This window comes from Dipodomys merriami, unplaced genomic scaffold (genome assembly GCF_024711535.1).
Source record: "Dipodomys merriami isolate MVZ:Mamm:240054 unplaced genomic scaffold, mDipMer1.0.p SCAF_246, whole genome shotgun sequence".
NCBI lineage: Eukaryota > Metazoa > Chordata > Mammalia > Rodentia > Heteromyidae > Dipodomys > Dipodomys merriami.
The window spans coordinates 880,448-897,917 of record NW_027203893.1 but is presented as its reverse complement, the minus strand read 5'-3'; the positions used below and the strand labels follow the sequence as shown (position 1 = coordinate 897,917).

At 36.5% G+C, this 17,470-nt stretch overlaps 1 pseudogene; it reads left to right on the top strand.

Annotated features, from left to right (window-relative positions):
• Positions 1-16,067: 16,067 nt before the first annotated feature.
• On the top strand, positions 16,068-16,732 carry LOC138835993 (periphilin-1-like; annotated as a pseudogene).
• Positions 16,733-17,470: the final 738 nt, after the last annotated feature.

The following is a 17,470-nucleotide window of genomic DNA, read 5'->3' as shown; positions in this document are numbered from 1 at the left end:
AGCCAATAGCAGTGAAAAGAAAAAATACAAAATCATCATGATTTATCTGTGAAAATAACAAATGAAATAAAATAATTCCACTTAAGGGAGTTCAGTATTAGCGTTTATGAAGAAGATGTTCCTGAATGCCAACCTCCATTGCTTTTTTTGGAATTTTAATTTCTACGAATATATGAAAACTAGAACTAGAAAACAAATATAGTCTTAGAGCAAACCAGCCTTGGAAAATTTTCTTAATTGTTTTGTAATTACAAAAGAATTTATACCATTAAGCAAATGATCCTTTCCTTAGGAAACCATTTAAAACTGTTTACAACTTATTATAATTCAAATAACAAGCAAGAATAATTTTATATAATCATTACAAATGTCATCTTACTATTATCGTAAAATAGAATAAAAGGCCAGTCCCAATATATTACCTACGAATCATTATTCTTAATTCCTAATCATTACCTAAATACCTTAAACAATCTAAATAGTCATATTTTAACATAGACGTAAATATTCGATACTTTTTACTTAACATTTTCCAGGAGCATGCATTCATTTTTCTAAGAAATATTCACAGCAGTTAGAAGATGCTTTGGTGAAATTAATGTGATACATTTTGTTGTTGTTTTTGTTGTTATTGTTTACAAGGCCTGGGCATTGTCCCTAGGCATTTTTATGTTCGAGGCCAGCAGTCTACATCTTGAAGAACAGAGCTAATTCCTGTTTTTGAGGGGTTAATTGGAGATAAGAATGTAACAAGTATTTTTCTGTTTTGGCTAGTTTTGAAAACAATTCTAAGATCTCAGGCTCCAGAGTAAATAGAGTTACAGGCATGAGTTACTGTCACTTTGTTTGATTTTTTTAAATTTTAATAATGTTTTGAGATTTTTGCTTCATGATAATGTACATTGTTCTACACATAAATTTAGATATATGTATATATTTCTGATGACAAATTCTCTTTAAAAATGTATGTCTTTCTACACATAATGTAGAAACATATATATATATATATATATATTTCTGAAGACAGACATCCTCTGAAAATTTTATGCTACTATTTTTTACCTTTTTCATTTAAAAGATATACAGTCTATTTTTCCAAAAGTTTCCTGTAGTAAAATAACTAATAATTCAATAGAAAATAGAGTTTTTTACTTTCGATTGAATTTTAGATATACACAAGATATTGTAGTAATGTTTATAAGCATATTCTTTGAAAAATTCTGTTCAATCTCTTAAATATTTGTGTGTAATCACAGGGAGAGAGGAAGTTAATTCATACTGGTTAGGAATTTTCAATGCTTCAAAAAATCTATTCAATAATTTGTTATAAGCACATAGTCAAGCTACCTGCTATGGCTTATTTTTTTGTTTCTTTATTCCAAAATTTAACATGGTTGCATGCACAGTGGTAAAATTAAAATTATTAATCAAAATACAAATAATTACAAAACCATAGACACATATCAGCCTTTCAATTATTAGCACTTATGATGCTAATAATAATCATAATGACCACAATGTAGCCTGATAATGACAATATTGTGATTGAAAAGGAAAAATTACTAGACATCTTTGAAGCTAGATTTCCCATATTGAATACATAGTTATAAACAGCATTGGATTATATACAATAACAAGAGGAGAGTTTCAATATCAAGAAACACAATCACATAAACTGGTGAGACAGTAAAAACCCTAATGTTATTCTTGTAGTCTGTCTAATGTATATTCACTTTTCATGGTGGTATTGATTTTTTATAAATAAAATCATTTATTTACAAATGTTGATTATTCAACATAGATAAAACATAATATGCTTAGTGCTTTCTGTTATCAACTGATATTGTTTGTTCTAGCCTTGGGAACTTAGGAGAAAGCCTTTCACTACCCAGACAGCCATGGGCTTAGTTATACATCCCTAGAAGGTAACAACAAATGCTTCAAGCATGTTCACTCATTAGACAGAAATCTGTGGTCAGTTTCTCTCCAGTACACTGGAGAGAATCTATGTATAAATTTATGAAGAACACTTGACAACAAATAAAATAAAAGAGAAATTTAGATGGACTGAGATGTAGTTTTAAACTTAGTGAGATTAGTTCAAATAACATTCCCATATAGATACTATTCAATAACCAATGTTTTCTATGAATACTTAGGATCTATGTTAAAAGGGCAGAATGATGCAGGCTCCAGGCTCAGGATTATGTGAGGACTGTGTTTGTGTATATGGAAAGCTCTTGGCATGCCAGGCTCGAGAGGGAACATGTTCTATCTCCCTATCTCAAAACACATGTCACAGACTCCTGGGAGCTGAGGAAGTAGCTCTTCTGCTTACTTAAGCATAGACGATCAGCTAGTCAAGCATTTTCCTGAGATTGGAGAAGTGGTTTGAGCTTTCTCTAAAGTAGTTTAGATAATAATATATGAAGACATTGTTTCATAGGTTAAGTAAGATGAATCTGTTGAAATTTTTTGTGAATGTCTCCTGACTAAATCTTGCCAGAGATAATGCTTGTTTGTCTTTAAATACCCACTAACAATAAAGCACAGCATGCAGTGCCAATTGCTGTTTGCACTCTGCATCCCTGGGTCCTGGTGATTTTGTGACCCTTACCCAGAGACCCGAATGCCTTAGAAATATTGAGTATGTTCTTCAATACATCTGTAAACACATGACACGATTTACATAATACCACTTACAAATCTGTAATTGCCTTAAAAGAACACAGGCCTTAGAGCCAGGAGGTAAAATTTATTTTTATTTCTGCATGAAAAATATTTGAGATTTTATACCAAAAAACTGAATTTGACTCTTTTCTTATTTGTAAGCTATGGTGGAAAATGTAAGGACTCTTCACTTTTCTTTTTTCTTGCTCTAGAAGTCACTAAATACATTCTTCAATATTCCTGGTAGATTACATCCATTTACAGATGGGAAATGTAAGGCCAACAGTCAATGTAATGAATAAATAATGATAGTAGAATTTGTGTCTGAGCTCTTCACTCTGTGTCCTTATAAGGAGCAGTAATTTGGTGATGGAGAGGATCAGTATGAAAAAACTATGGGGAAAAAAACATACTTGTTAAAGGTTGTTTAATACCAGGTGACCAGTGATGATTACATGAAAGAGGCTGGTGTCAGGGGTATAAAAAGGAGTACATAGAAATAATATTAGTGACAGAAACTGAGAAAATCTTGATCATTCATCTTATCTAATGGGAGGGAGTAGATGAGTAAGAACAAATCTAAAGTGTTCTACATCTATGTCTAGGCAACTGTGTTAGTGATATTCTTGGTGATAGAGATTACAGGAGGAAATGATGATGGATTTAGGGGAAAAAAATCGCTGAGAGTTCTAAAGTTTATATTAAACTGATGGAAAGATAGGCCTGTTTAGACATCATCAAAATATCCATGGCCATGAATATGAAAAAGAATAATAAAATCAGGGGCATTATTAAAGGGAAGAGGAAAAGGAAAGTTCTCACACAAGTGCGAGCAATATGAGCACCATTGTGGACAAGATTGGAAGGAAGAGATAAAGAAGGAAACATGAAAGTAATAAACACAGATTTACACAAGTAAAGAATGGAAAGAATTTGCAGGAAGAAAAGGTCAAAACTCTTACAGAGGTATTGAAGGAAATATGCTATTTGGATTTGAAAATTAAAAGGGCATAGACAACTTCAATAAGAACAGAGTTTTGGTAAAATGATCGAGATATGTCATATTGATGAAATTTTGAGATATGAATGTGAAGCCATAAAATTCTGGATCCAGGAATTCAACAGATCCTGTAGATTTTAAATGTTGGGAACAAATGTTTTTATCCTATCCTTAGAAGAATTATACAGATGTAACTGTCATGAACTTTACTTAGATATATTCTGTGAATAGTTTTGAAGCCTTTGATTAGCCAGGAGATTATAGATTGAACTAAAACACAGACAGGTCTCATTTGTCCTACAGTTCCAATGAGTTACCCATGTATCCACATCAGTTTGGGATTTCATTGAAATATCTTTAGATATGTTTAGGTATCTTATCAGCCTATCCATTACAAATGTAGGACAAGTAACATCAAATATTAGGTTGAAAATACAGGTTTACTGATGTTACTCAAGACACCTCAAATTGATTCTTCTTTAGCCATTGAGTCATCATAACTGCCAAATACTGTATTTCAATCTAGTTCTTTTCAGGGATATTTTCATTCTGAAATAACCCTGCCAATCAACCTGCCACAAATTCTTTTTTTTGTCGATCGTAGGGCTTGAACTCTGGGCCTGGGCACTGTGCCTGTACTCTGCAGTACAAGCCGAGCGCTCTAACACTTGAGCCACAGCACCACTTCACACAAATTCTTATATGTAGGAAGTGCACTTATAAACTTCAAGCTTTTATTGAATGGAAGAATTCAGACAGTACCCACACTACTAGGATTAAATGCCTAAAAAGATAAGGCATTTTGCTGTAATGCCTTTCTTTAATTTTCTCATATAAATTGGCAAGTAGAGAAGGATTCTAATGTAACAATAATACAATGGTGACTTGTATTAACACAACATTCAGGATCTAGTGTTAATTTGGATACTTACTAATTAGCTCCAATCTTTGTGGATATTTATAGGTCTCCTGGGTAATCTAATGAGCTCCAAGAAAATGTCCCTAAGGAGCCTTTCAATTATAATATGTCTTTTTGTCTCCAAATGCTTTAAATTCTACACCAGCTAATGTGGGCATCGATTTATACTGTTGAACGTTCCCCTTCAGATAGTGAGTATGACCCTATTGCTTAACATGGAGAAAGTACCTTCTTACATAGACTGGGCATGTGCAAACAAGAAGTGGTAGCTGAACAATGTTCTTAGCAGTTTGTACAGATTAAATGGAAATAGAGCAACTGTGAACTCAGAACAAACGTGGAAAAGAAGACGAAGGAACAAAGAAGAATGTGCCAAGGAAATGTTGAAGTGCAACTGCAAATAATGTGCTCAGGTGTGAGGGTGTGTTCAAAGTACAGCCAGGCACTGTCGTTCGATAACATAGGGGAAAAAACCTACTTTAACCCATCTTGGATAATCATACAAGTAGAAGCCCCTAACTCTGACTCTCAAATCAACCACAAAATCATCAATTTAGGGAGTATTTTCCAAGAGCAAAGTGAGAAAAAGAGGGCACATCACAGTTAGTGTTCTGATTGAAGTAATGACAATCACATTAATTTTCTTAAAATTTTCATTTATTTTGGAGCATTAAGTGGAAAAAAGACAAGTAAATATTTTTTCAAGAATCTAAATTAAGTGGGGAGTATGCTATTGGTCTCTTTTTTACTTGGAAGTTAAAGATTATGTCTTTTTTTTAATTGTGGGAATAGTGTAGAGAGGGTATACAATTAAATGGACAGGGTAATAAGTATATTTCTTTTTTTTGGGTGGGGGGGTGTCCGGGAGTGGGGCCTGAACTATGGGCCTGGGCACTGTCCCTCAACCCTTCAGCTCAAAGCTAATGCTCTACCACTTGAGCCATAGCACCACTTCCGGCTTTTTTCATTTTGCTTATGTGGTGCTGATCAATCTAACCGAAGGCCTCATGCATGCAAGGCAAGCACTCTGCCACGGAGCAACCTTCCCAGCCCATGAGTACATTTCTTATCAAGCATTGTTGCCTTCTCCATTGTTTCCCCTTCCCATCCCTTCCCATCGGCCCCCCCCACGACACACCTCCACATCCGCCCACACCACCCTCCCCCCCCCCGTCCCTCGATCAAAGTTGTTAGGTTCATTTTTCGACATAATATCTTGTACATCTCATTGTTGCAATGGGCCCCCTGTATCTCTTTAAACAATTTTCCTTTTCCCTTCCCATCCACAAAGTATACCAACATCAAATACAGTGAGAACAGGGGCTATACCGTGGGGTAGGGATGTGCAAAGCAACAAAAAAATCATCATATATATGTATATATATATATATATATATATATATGTATATATATATATATATATATATATGTTAGAAATAATTGCAAGGAAGAAAAACCATTGAATCCTTATCTTGGGGTTTATTTAGCCTCAAATTAATTTATCTGAACTTTTCTGCTTCTCTCAGACATATACTAGTTATTGCAAATAAGGGGAACCATGAGAACTATGTTTCTTTGGGCCTGGATTACTTCACTTAATATAATTTTTCCCAAGTCTTTCCATTTCCTAAAAAATGTGGTAATGCCTTTCTTTCTGAGGGAGGCATAGAATTTCATTGTGTATATATTCCACATTTTCTTGACCATTCATCTACTGAGGGGCATCTGGGTTGGTTCCAGATCTTAGCTATGGTAAATAATGCTGCAATAAACACAGTTGTGCTCTTAGCTTTAGTTTGGTCTTGTTTGTGATCATTTGGGTAAATGCCCAAATGTGGGATTGCTGGGTCATAGGGGAGCTCTATGTGGAGTCTTTTGAGGAACCTCCATACTACTTTCCAAAGTGGTTGAACAAGTTTACACTCCCACCAACAATGCAATAAAGATCCCTTCAGCCCACATCCCCTCCAGCATCTGTTGTTATTAGAGTTCTTGATTTTAGCCATTGTAACTGGGATGAGGTGTTATCTCCATGTTGTTTTGATTTGCACGTCCTTTATGGCTTGGGAAAGTGAGCATTTCTTCATGTGTCTATTGGGCATCCTTCTTTCTTCTTCAGAGAAGTTTCTCTTTAAGTCTTTAGCCCACTTATTTATTGGGAAGTTGTTTCTTTGAGGATTTGTTGTTGGGGGATTTAATTTTTTGAGTTCCAGGTATATTTTAGATATGAGACCCTTGACCATTTTATGGCTAGTGAAGATCTTCTCACAATCCGTGGGTTTTCTATGGATCTTGCTAGCTATGTCCTTTGCCATGCTGAAGCTCTGGAATTTCATGAAATCCCATTAGTCCAACCTTTCCTTGATTTGTTGTGTTTCTGGTTCTCTTTTCAGGAAATTTCAGCCTGTGCCAAGGAGACCTAAGGTTTCTCTTATACCATCCTCTAATGTTTTCAGTGTGTCCTTTGACTGTGTGGTTTTTGATCTATTTGGAGTTGATTCTGGTGAAGGGTGATATATTAGAATCTCGCTTTTGTTTTCTACAAGCTGTTAACTAATTTTGCCAGCAGCATTTACTGAAGAGGCTGTCTTTCTTCCATCCTAATTTTTAGCTCCCTTATCGAGGATTAGATGGCTATAGTGCTGTGGGTACATTTCTGGGTTTTCAATTCTATTCCATTGGTCCTGAGGTCTGTTCTTGTGCCACTACCAAGCTGTTTTGTTTAATATGGCTTTGTAGTAGAGTTTGCAATTTGGTATTGATATTCCTCCAACACAGTTCTTTCTGTTAAGGATAATTTTTTCTATTCAGGGTCTTTAATTGTTCCATATGAATTTTTAGAATGACTCTTCTATTTCCATGAATAATAAAGCTGGAATATTCATAGGTATCGTATTGAATTTGTAGATAGCTTTGGAAAATATTTCCATTTTCACAAAGTTGATCATTCTAATCCAGGATCATTGGAGGTTTTTCCACTTCCTAAGTTCTGTTTTGATATCCTTTTTCAGGTTTTTAAATTTTTCATCATAGTGATCCTTCACTTCTGTAGTTAAGTTAATTCCTAGGTGAAGTGCCCAGATCTCAGATCCCCCCTGGCAGACTACCAGAGACCACGATCAATGCAAACAGCAAAGAGTCGTTTATTGCAAGCTCGAGCTTGGTTCTCTGCACACTCGGTAACTGGTGATGCTAAGAGTTCCTGAGTAAAAATTAGCACAGCTTTTATAATATCAAACAATCAAGTTTAGAGGGTTTCACACAAGCGAGTTCAAAAGTTCAGGGGGTTTCCAAACAAGCAAGTTCACAATTTCAGTGGGTTTAAGTCCACCCTGATGGCACTTGCCATTTTTCTGATGGAACACTTAGGCAACTGCTCTGTTCCTTAAGGGTGGGCAGGGTTGGTGGCAACCTGCGGTTTTTTGAGAACTGTTCCTTTTTTGAGGTTATTCTGAGGGCAGCACACCTACAGGTTGTTGGGCTTAATCTTAAAATGCAGTTTCTGTAGCTCTTCATTCCATCCTCTTCTAGAGCATCAGGAACTAATCATGGTCCCCTAATTGGCACAGTCTTTTATATTTACAGTTTGGTATTGGGATCTCAGAGCTAAGAGATGGACTACACTGATCTCTTTTTTTACAAGGTCCAATTGTGAGTAAAAAAATAACAGTACCAAAGGTCCTTATATTTTTTACACATTTTAAGAAATCCTTTTTAATTTATTTTTTATCCAAAGGATACCAATTTTTTCCCCAAGGCTTCCTTTACTACCCTCCTCTTCTTTACAATTCCTTGAGCTTCTTTTGGCTAGAGTGTAAAACTGCCCATTTTTTCCTGTTGCTTGTGGAACCAACTTATCTCAGAACAGCCTCAAAACACCACTGAGATGGAGAATTTTCCTAGATTTTAAGGCTAAGAGCAGAGCTGCGTCTTATTCCTTTTACTACCTGCATTGATAACACACTCGGATTTTTACCATACTAGAGACAAACTAGACTGTGACTATAAAGTGGATTTCCAGTCACTATGCACTGAAGTGCCTATGGCAAGCAAGCCAGTGATATCCTTTCTCCCATTATCCACTGTGGGAATAGAGAGGGTTTTTGGATATTACCCAAAAGAATGTCCCACAAGATCTTAGTTTTAGCAGCTTTTAACTGGGTTGAGTCTCAGGTGATTGAACCCGAAAGGATTTCAGACTACTTTTCCACGGTGGAGGTGGTCTGAGTGACGATATAGATTTCTTCCAGTTGACTGTCAGCCGGTCTTCAAACTTTACCCATTAGGGTGTGCAGCTGCATCAGCAGGTCTCGCAGTGACTCCAAGGACTGTCACAGCTCATGCTGGGCTGCAAATTCCTACACAAACTGCATTGACATGGCAGGCTTTGGCCCCGTTGGATTTTAAGACTGTTCAGACAATAGCCCAGGATAATTTACCAAAATGACAATTTTTTTTTTTACTAAACATATATTTTTGTAAACAAACACAAAAGGCTTAATCTTGTAACCTTCTCCAACAGATGCAGTCTGAACACTTGCACAGCTGTTAACACTATTCTTTATGCCTATTTTTTTTATAAATAATTATTTTATCTATTTTGCCTCGTTTGTCCAAAACTGACTCTGGACTCTTGATCTTAAAAGGGGAATGGTGGTCTAAGGTCTATATTCTGTAACTTCTTCAAGCTGACTTTAGGGGCGTTGATTCTACCTAGCCAGGAACACATAACCTTCTAAATTTTTCCCTTTTCTTTTCTTTTTCCTTTTCTGGGTTCTTAAATAAAATACAGTTTTAGACAGAACAGGTAACATTTTTTGACAGTGTAAAACTAACCTTTATATGTAAATTTTTAGTATTTATCCCCAAATTATTGCCAAGGGAACTAAATCCCAAACAGCCAATGCATTTTAAAATATTAGGTTTTTAAATACCAGATTTTCTAATTTTTAAGTTAATGAATTTCTAAAAATCCATTTAAAACAATGTAAAAGTTCTTTAAAATTTTGTTAAGGTCCAAACCTCATAACCTTTTACATTTTAAATTTTAACTCACCCGATTGTTACAGCATGCAGACAATTTTTATTTTGAACATGTTCACAAACACATACAAAACACTCACACAGATCTTAAAGCGCACAAAAATCAACATCAGTTTTATTTACATTTTTTAAATTTTTAAACAAAAATTTAAGACAATTTTTCTTTTAAACTAAGTACCTTTTTTGAGCTTCATTTTCCCAGAGCTTGCTTGTTTAGCAAGGCAATTTACCAATGGATCTTTTTAATCCCTTCTGTTGGAGGAGGGCTGGAGGAGGGGGTTGCCTGAAACTAAACTGGCCTGATTTTTTTTAATCCAATTTTAGACAAGAGTACTTTTCAAATTTTTACATTGTCAGGGCTAGTTGAAAAGTCCAAACCAGGCACACAGCCTTCCACACCCTCCCCACTGGCAGACTCCACAAGGAGAAAATGTGGCCTGAGGCGTCAAGGGAACCAACCTTCCACGCCTCACAGGAAGAGGGGCATAGCAGGTCTGTGACTGAGCCCAGCTAGGGGCTGAAACGTTTATTTCCCCAGAAATGTTCAAATAAATAACAAAAACACAAATAAACACAAAAACCAAGTATCCACACTTAAAACTGGTACCAATTCTTAAACAGAACTAGACAACAACCAAAGGCTGAGTTGGGGACTAATGGGCCCCCAGTTCATCCCTATCAGAACTCTGCACCATTCTCACTCAGAAAGCTGAATCCAGAGTCTGGTGAGTGAGCTGGCCACCTTCACCAAGAACTTCCCCACCTCAGAAAACAGAACAGAAACCACACCAATGTAAACAAGACAGACAAGTGGCCACAAAAACAAAATCAGGTCTCAGTGAATGGGGTGACATTTCACCACTATTAACAATTGGGCCTCAAATCCATTTACCAGGGGATTTGAGTCCCCTCTACTCACCTCCAGAGGATTTTTCATTTAGATTCCTGCAAACGTGACACACAGGGGCCTTCCAAGGAGGAGAATTCCAAGTCATCTTGGAGCAAGGGAAAGAAGTCTCTAGTGGCCATCCCTTCAGACTGACAGGTTCTCCCACATGCTCAGACCTCCCTGGGCTAAGGCCTGAGGCTAAAATCTTGCTGGGAGCACTTGCAGGTAGTCAGTGGCAGTTTCATCCTGAATATGGTTGATAAATTGAAGGTGCCAAATCAGAACGACAAACAAAACACTCAACAGAAAGAAACAACTAAAGAAAAAGACACATGCTGAGGGTTGTAAATTGCCAACCAGAAAGGGCCAGACTTAGATGGCATATTCTCCAAAAAATGACGGCATGAAAGTGCCAGACTACAGATGGAAAATTTCCACAAAAATGTTGCACTAAACAGCAATTCACCAGATGGGGACTGGGGAATTCTCCCACAGACCCCGTGGGAGCCCTATAGCGTGTTCTACAAGACTCTTTGCCAACCAGAATACAGATCCCGCGGGAAAGCAGAATTACAGATACAGAACCTGCAGGTGACCAAAAATAGAGAATGGTAATGACTCAACTTACTGGCCGGGTTTTTCACCACTCCATGCTTTGGGGTCTGGGTGAGTTTATGGGGGGAAATCCCGGATGAGCCCCCAGATGAATTGCCCAGATTTTGGATGCCCCCTCACAGACAACCAGAGACCATGATCAATGCAAACAGCAAAGAGTCATTTATTGCAAGCTCGAGCTTGGTACTCTGCACAATAGGTAACCAGTGATGCTAGGAGGCCCTGAGCACAAAATTAACACAACTTTTATAGTATCAAGCAATCAAGGGTAGAGGGTCTCCACATAAGCAAGTTCACAAGTTCGGGGGGTTTAAGTCCACCCTGATGGCACTAACCTTTTTCTGATGGTACAATTAGGCAACTGTTCTATTCCTTGAGGGTGGGAAGGGTTGGTGGCAACCTGCGGTTTTTTGAGAACTGTTCCTCTTTTGAGGTTGTTCTGAGGGAAGCACAGCTACAGGTTGGTGGGGTTAATCTTAAAATGGGGTTACTGTAGCTCTTCACTAGGTATTTTATTTTTTGTAGAGCTATTACGAATGTAGTTGCTTTCCTGATTTCATCCATGCTTTCCTTATTGTTGGCATACAGAAAAGCCATGGATTTTAGAGGGTTAATTTTATACCATGCTACTTACCAAAGTTTTGAATCAACCTGATTAAATTGAGAGTGAGGTCCGTGGGATTCTTTAAATACAAGATCATGTCATCTGCAAAGAGGGAGAGTTTTACTTCATCTTTCCCCATTTGGATCCCTTTTATATTTGCATCTTTTCTTATTGCTGTAGCTAGGTATTCTAATACTAAATTGAGGATAAGTGAAGAGACTGGACATCCTTGTCTGATTTCTGAGTTAAGAGGAATGGCTTTAGTTTTTCATCATTAAGTATAATGCTGGCTGTATGTTTGTCATTTATAGCCTTTATTGTATTGAGGCAGGTTCTGTGGATTCCTAATTTTTCAAGAACCTTTATCGTAAACGAGTATTGGAAATGCTTTTTCTGCATCTATTGTGATAACCATGTGGTTCTTATTATTGCTTTTGTTGATGTAATGAATTATATTAATTCATTTGCATCCCTGAAATGAATCCTGTTTGATTATAATGTATGATTATTTGGATGAATAGTTGAAGTCCACTGGCCAAAATTTTGTTGAGAACTTTTGCTTCAATGTTCATCAAAGAAATGGGTCTATACTTCTCTTTCGTTGATGAGTCTCTGCCTGGTTTTGGGATGAGGGAATTGATGGCTTCATAGAATGAGTTCGGTAGTGAACATTCTCTTTGAATTTCATTGAAGATTTGAAGGAGTATTGGTGTAAGTTCTGCTTTGAAGGTATCGTAGAATTCCACTGTAAATTTATCTTATTCTAGGCTTTTCTTCGATGGGAGGTCTCTTATTGTTGTTTCTATTTCAATGCTTTATATGCACCTTTTAAGATGGTTCAACTGATCTTGGTTTAGTTTCAGCATGTCAATATTTGCTAGGAAATGGCCCATTTCTGCCAAGTTCTCAACCTTACTAGCATAAAGTTTTGAGAAGTATTCCCTTATAGTGTTCTGAATCTTGGTAGTTTCTGTGGTGAAATTTCCATTCTCATCTCTGACTTTATTTATTTTGCTGTGTTCTATTCTTTTTCTAAGTTTTTCTAAAGTCTATTTTGTTAATTTTATCGAAGAATCAACTCTTTGTTGGGTTGATTCCTTGTATTTTTTTTAGATTCTAATTCATTAAATTCTGATTTAATTTTGATTATTTCTTTCCGTCTACTGGATTGGGGTTTATCTTGCTGCTCTATTTCAAGGAGGCTCAGATCTATCTAAATTTTTTATTTCAGCTCTCTCCAATTTGTTGTTGAAGGAACTCAGAGCTATAAAATTACCTCTGAGTACTGCCTTTGCTTTGTCCCAGAGGATCTGTTAATTTTATATGTTCATTTTTGTTGAATATCATGAACACTGGAATTTCTTTCTAATCGCTTCCATGACCCATTGGTGATTCAACAGTGTGTTGTTTAGCATCTAAATGTTACAGGACTTTCTTTGGTGGCTTTTGGTGTTGAGTTCTAAATTTATTCCCTTGTGTTCTTAGTAATGCAAGGTATAAATTCAATATTTCTGAATTTGGACAGGTTTGCTTTGGACCTAAAATGTGGTCTATTTTGGAAAATGTTCTGTGTGCTGCTGAGAAAAAAGTGTATTCTGATGCTGCTGGGTGAAATATTAGGTAGATGTCTGTTAAATCTAGGTTTTTAGATTTGTGGTTTCTCTGTTGAGTTTTTTGCCAAGTTGATCTATGAAGTGGGGATAGGAGTGTGATAAAGTTCCCAACAATTAATGTCTTTGGATCTATGTGAAAATTGAGGGAATGTAGTGTTTATTAGATAAATTTGGGTGCTCCGTGGTTTGGTGAATAGAGATGTAGAATTGTAATATCCTCCTGAAGGACCCATCCCTTAATTAGTATGTAGCGACATTTTTTTATCTATTCTCACTAATTTTAATTTGAAGTCTATTTCATGTGATATTAGGATTGTAATTCCCACCAGTTTATCGGAGCCATTTGCCCGGTAGACTTTGTTTCACCTTCAAAATATGTTTTTTTATGGACCAGTTCTGACTTCTGAAGGCAGCAGATAGAAGGATCTTGCTTTTTAATCCAACTAGACAATCTATGTCACTTAATTGGAGAGTTAAGTCAAGAGTTAGGAATGATCGGTGTTTGAGAGTTCCTGCAATGTAATCCACCTTCTTGGGATCTTCAGTGACTGGATTCTTCCTATGGTTGTTGGATTCTCAGTTTGGGTGCAGTTTCTTGGCCTTTCTTGTGGTCTTGTTGATTTTTCTATGTGTAGGCATCTTCAAGTATCTTTTATAGGGCTGGCTTGGTGGAGACATATTGTTTCAGTTTTTCTTTGCTATGGAAGGTTTTTATTTCACCTTCGGTTATCAAGGAGAGTTTCGTTGGTTACACTGTTCTTGATTGATAGTTGTCTTTAGAGCATGGCCTCGATCATCGCAGGCTCTTCTTGCTTTAATTGTCTTGCTGCGACATCTGAGGTGATTCTAATTGGTTTCCCTTTATAAGTGGTTGACTTTTACTCCCTGAGAGTTTTAAGGAATTTTTCCTTTGTCTAAACTGATCCCGTATGGATTATAATGTCATGGTGGGATATCCTATTCTTGTCTAGTCTATTTGGAGTTCTAAAAGCTTCTTGTATCTGAATAGCCCTATCTTTTTGCATCTTTGGGAAATTCTCTTCTAGGATCCTATTAACCAAGTTTGCTAGACCATTAAGTTATGTCTCTATGTGATCCTCCACATCCATTATCCTCAGATTAGGCCGTCAGATGGTGTCTCCCAAATGGTGAATAGATATATCATATTTTTCGGATTTGTCTTGGATAGTTGTCTGTTCTTTCTCTATAATAACCTGGCTGTCCTCACTCCCTCAGATTCGATGTTCTGCGTGGTCTAACCTACTGTCAAGACTTTCTAATTTTTTTCTTTCTTTTCCTTCTAATTGGTTGGCATTGATGGCTTCAAATTCTTTGTTGGAGCTTTGTTTTCGATCTTGTATGAAATTCTTTACTTCCTTAATTTTGTGCTCAGTGTTTATTCTAAAATCACTTAGTTGATTGGTTATGGTTTCCTTGAACTCCCATTCCTTCTGTTGGGCTCCAGTCAGCATTCCCTTTGTGATTTACCTGAATTCTTTCAGCTGTCTGTTTATAGATTCCATGAATACCTTTATTGATCTTTGTGTATTCTCATCCCCCTCTCAAAATTCCTGTATAACTCTTTGATTAGCTTCCTCACGTTCACATAATTCCTGTCCTTCTTTTTGACTGTTCTCAGCCTGCTCACACAATTCCTTTATTTCTCATTGACTCTTCTCAACATGCTCACGCAATTCTTGTATCACTCTTTGAGTAGTTCCTCATGCTCACGAGATCTCTGTGTTGATCTTTGGTTTGTCTCCTCTCTTCCTATCATGCTAATCCTGAGACGCTTGCAAGTTTTCAATCATTTCATTCACCATGTTTAGCAGTAGTGTTTGTAGAGCTTTTTGGGGACTCTCCTCTGGATTATTCATTAACTGTTCTGTCACTTGATTATCATGAATGGGAGTTTAGATACCCGGATTTGCCATTTTTCTTGTGTTTTTCTGTCTTGTTCTGACCATTTGGTATGAAAGTAAAATTGTGTGCTCGAATAGTATTTTAAGGCAAGCATCAACCAGAGTCCTTTATTTGCACAGTCAAAATGACTGCAGATAAAATGTAGTTCAACAGATACAATCTATTCAAACAAGTATGATTAATAGGCTTTGAACAGCAGAGAAGAATTTGGCAAAACAGAAATTATTACGTTTAGGGAAATATGTGGGAGAAATAAGTTTAGTTGTATGTGGAAAGGCAAAAGGGGAGTGAATTTAATCAAGTTCTAATTTCAGAGAGGGAAAAGGATTGGACAGAATGTTAGGAGAGAGATTAAAAAAAGAAAAAATTGAAAAAGAACAATTGAAATTTAAAAAGTGAAACTCAAAATTATGTGAATATAAAGAAATGTTATTGAGAGAAGAAAAGGATAGGATGAGAGGAGGGGAGGAACAGAAAGGAAATATGAAAAACTAAAAAATAAAAATCCTTAAAATTAGTTACTTGAAAATTATATAGGTATAAAGAGATAATACTGCTATTAAAGAATTTAAGCCTAAGAGTTTGTGAATAGAGTAATAAATTTCTGGATTATGTGTGTACTCAATGGGGGATAGCATATAATAATCGATGAAGGTTATATATCTGCACCTGGGCAGAACAGCAATTAAGGCATGCAAAAAAGAAAGAGAAAAAATGAAAAGAATAAAAAAGAGGGGACATAAGCTACATAAAATAAAATTTCACTCTTTCTTGTCTACTCTCCAACCACCATGAGGAACGGAAGAGATGGTTTTAGAAGAAAAAGTTTCTACTTTTCCCATTTTTCAAGGGATCGTTCTCCCCATAAAAGGGAGCATCCATTTTTCAGAGTCACCTGGAGGTCGAAAGGACTCTCCACACAACAGATCTGGCTCCACTTTCAGCAGCAGGGGCAACTCTCCAGGACGGAGCAGAGCATATTCATTCCACAAGTCTCAGCATAGTTGTGGTGCCTGAACTCTGAGCCTGGGCGCTGACCCCCAGCTCTTCAGCTCAAGGCTAGCACTCTACCACTTGAGCCACAGCACCACCTCCAGCTTTTTTCTTTTTGCTTGTATGGTGCTGAGGAAGCGAACATAGGGCCTCATGCATGCAAGGCAAGTGCTCTGCCACTGAGCTACCTCCCCAGCCCTCTACTCAGTCTTTGAAAACATCATGAGACACTTCACCTTCAAGCTCTTCAACAGTTTGTTCATCAAAGGTTTATCGGCAAAACTGCAAAACTTTCGGGATGGTTGTGAAAATGCTGATTGAAAAAGATCCTTCATTAGAACAGTCAATACAGTTTGCACTGAGGCAAAATTTACATGAAATAGGTGAGCGTTGTGTTGAACAATTGAAGCATTAAATTGCAGAGTATGATAATTCTGCTCAAGATTTTGGAGAGCATTTTTAGAAGAATAAGTGTCTAGGTATAATAAACATTAAAAGTAATCTTTCTAGATATAACCACACTCCCTCATCCACCTGTGGAACTGTGTAATTTTTTAATGTACGGGACTTTTGTGATGAAGAGCAATATTTTATTTGGCCATATTTCCAATTCAGTCAAAGGTCTAAAATAGTCTTGGAAAGATACTTTAGCTATAATTTTTTTCTAAACATAAATTCACTTAGTCCATATTCCCACAGCAACTCCCCATCTCTCCCCTCAAATGATGGTTAATTTGCTAAGCTTTGGTAAAACAATCCTGGAGAGTAGCTCTTTGTACTTACTCTACTTTACTGTCTTTGATAACATATGCTGATTTGTTTAGTCATTTGAGTATAATTTATAGGTAGAGATCATTCCACTTAAAATGATAGTCTTTTGCATTTTTGGAGCAGAGATCGCCATGTGAAAACTTACCATTTTGAGTTGTGATTTTTTTTGCTGACTTTTTTGTTAGTCCTTTAGCAAGTTGAGGATACCATCCTAATAAACAGTACCCTGGTATCTTAGTGCATATTTGCTTTCAGAACAGTTCTCATTCAGCAACAAAACAACTTTCAAAATTCTAAATCATAACAATTTTTTCTCAAAACATATAACAGTGTTTTCTCTTAAAATATTCATGAATGTTTGAGTACTGTAGTTGATCAAATATTAAATATCATATAGTAAGAATAAAAGAAATCAATTTGAGGTGGAAGA